Source organism: Asparagus officinalis, chromosome 8 (genome assembly GCF_001876935.1).
Source record: "Asparagus officinalis chromosome 8, Aspof.V1, whole genome shotgun sequence".
NCBI classification, from domain to species: Eukaryota; Viridiplantae; Streptophyta; class Magnoliopsida; order Asparagales; family Asparagaceae; genus Asparagus; species Asparagus officinalis.
Window position 1 is genome coordinate 129,685,416 of NC_033801.1, and position 2,996 is coordinate 129,688,411.

General features: G+C 33.8%; 1 pseudogene; it reads left to right on the top strand.

Moving 5' to 3' along the window:
- LOC109851331 overlaps nt 1,970–2,996 on the top strand; it is a 9,659-nt pseudogene continuing 8,632 nt past the window's right edge.

Sequence of the window (2,996 nt, forward strand, 5' to 3'; positions counted from 1 at the left end):
TAACTTCCATCATCGGTGTTTGATGAGGGATTAACTATCTATTGTGATTTTTAGACAGCCTACAGTAATCTATAAAGGGCAAAATGGGTATGAAAAAGTTTTGACATGTGTATTCTCTTTTATAAGTAGTATAGAAGTATAGATTTGTTTACTCCCGTTTATCTTTAAACCCAAGTACTATTAATTGTATCTTCAAACTCAACTCTCTTTTTGTATTTATCTATAAACCCAATCTCCAAAATACAATACTTTCAACACTTGTATTTATACAAAATTACGTAAAAACCCCAAAATACCTCTTTCATTGCCAAATATAACCCAGTTTCTCTCTCATCAATTTTCCCTTTATGTGTATATGGGCTTTTTCTAGGCTGTTATCATTTAGCAAATACAATAAATATTTAAATCCAAATGCCGCCTCGCCCCCCCCCCCCGCTACACAGATAATGCATCGATTATAATTTCGGCAGAGTACATTAGACAGATAAGAAACAACTAGAAAATAAAAATAACTTAACCAAATCTAGGGCTAAAATGCAAATTTTTGAAAATTTGAATTAAATTTCCCTAGAACAGTATATTTATTGACTTAACAAGATCGGGCTACTCATCTAAATAGGATTAAATGTAATTTGTTATAGTTTCTGCATGCCAAAACTTTATGACTCGGATGTACCTGCTAGGACAATACTTTGTATGATCTCTCTAATGAAATTGTGTGTTTTAATTAGACAGAACTAGTTATTAACATTTAGATCGGTATATTTTCTTTTCTTTGGGTGATATCAGAAAAAAGCACTTAAAATGGATTTTTAAAAGAAAATACATAGATGACTCTGTTTTTTAAGCAACGTTATGTTTGTTTTCGCCGCTTCCATTCCAATGCTTTTAAAAGGTTCCATGTAGCACCTCTGATAGGAGTAGCAATGAGTAGCAGCAATAATAACCTTCACTTGTGCTGTGGATCCTTACCATTAAATATTCACCGAAGTTTTTCATTTATATTTCTCTTGTATATTACATCCTGTTCTTTTCTTTTTCTTTTTTCTTTTTCTTTAACTATGCAATGCCTACAATTATTTAGGTGAATGAATAAGATTGTTCGTCCAATGGGTTGTGCAACTAAACAAATTTTTATATAATTTATTTAATTAATATAATTCACAAGGTCAATACAGTGAAGAGAGGTTACTAGTGAACCACAGACAACCTTTACAAATAAGTATATAATGGATCACATGGCTGAAGCGCACTATTATTTTTGTAGATTTTGTTCTCTTGTGATAGGAACAATAGCAGGGTTGTATAAATGTTCTATATTTGTTCATAAAAAAGAATAGTGCAAAAGAAAACAATTTCTTTCCTCATGTACAAACCTCTTGGTTTGTCGGCTAAAAATAAATAGGCAATTAAAAAAGGGTTTTGTAGATAATAGCCCCTTAAATCATAAGTAATTTAATATTAGCCTCTTAAATCTTTATATTTTGATATTAGCCCTTCAAATATCTATGATATGTTGACATGAACCCCTATGATTAGGTTCATATTTTGATATTTGCCCCTTAAATCATAAGTAATTTAATATTAGCCTCTTAAATCTTTATATTTTGATATTCACCCTTCAAATATCTATGATATGTTGACATGAACCCCTATGATTAGGTTCATATTTTGATATTCGCTCCTCGAATAGCCATGATGTGTTGACATGAACCCCTCATATTAACACATCATAGCAATCTGAGGGGATAATATAAAAATATGGATATTTAAGAGGCTAATATCTAAAAAAAGAAATGATAGAGGCACAAAAAATCACATGTGAGGCCCTGCACTGTAGAGAGAGGGAGTGTGGTTGGTGGTGTGCTTTAGAATGTGTCTGTAACGCCTCTCATCCAAAAAAACCCTAACAAAACAAGACAATAATAAAACTTCTGTAAAAGATTGTGAATATCTTAAATAACAGGATTAGCATGAGTCACTCAATATCACATTTTAGAATTAGCTATGCCAGTGAATCAGTACATTGATTATTGGAATATAACTCATGAAAATACTTTATCATCATTGATGTTCATCTTATAGCTATTACTACTCTCTTCTTATTCCCTCTCGAGCTCTCTTCTACAACTTTCTCTTCTTACTACTGCTCCTTACATATCCCCTCCTCCCCTTCAAACCCACTCTCTTATCGGATCAAGCAGTCGAGATCCGCATCCGAATCCGAACCCGTTGCGATGGCGAGGAAGATGATCCGAGAGTACGACTCGAAGCGACTCCTCAGGGAGCACCTCAAGCGGATCGCCGGTATTGATCTCCAGATCCGATCCGCTCAGGTCATTTTTGCCCCCCCTCTCATTTTCATTTTAAATGCTTTTGTCCTTCAGATTTAGTGAGAATTTACTGCGACCGATCGAGCAAAATTACAGATAAATGGTATATTTCGTTGTCTTGATCGATGTTTACTTAGCATGATCTATGTTCTTTAGTTTAATTCGTCATCAGGTTTAGGTTTAAGCTAAAAAGGAGAAAAAGCAGCTGTATACTTTCTTAAATTAACCCGAACTTCGACCTTTTTATGGGCTAAAAACCTTAACTCACGTGATGGTAACAATTTTTTAAAATCATTTTAAATTCGTGGCCGAACCTAGACTCATGCAGCGGTGTCAATTATTAGAAAATCCACTTTAAATTTGTGGCCGGTGGGGGATTTGAACCTGGGTTGCAATGATACCATCTTAAAGCAAATCCCTCTTACCATTAGTCCAAAACTCCGAAGTTATAGTGAGGGTCGAAGATTATAGTTTTATATTAAATCTAACAACTTTGATCCATCTTGTTGCTTATGAGACTTGTTTTGCGCCATCATAATTTTGAATTGTGATGTTAATATTTTAAAATTTCAGGTTACACAAACAACTGATTTCACTGAATTAGTGGACAATGAACAACGGCTTTCTTCCATGAAATTGGTCGTGAAGCCTGACATGCTATTT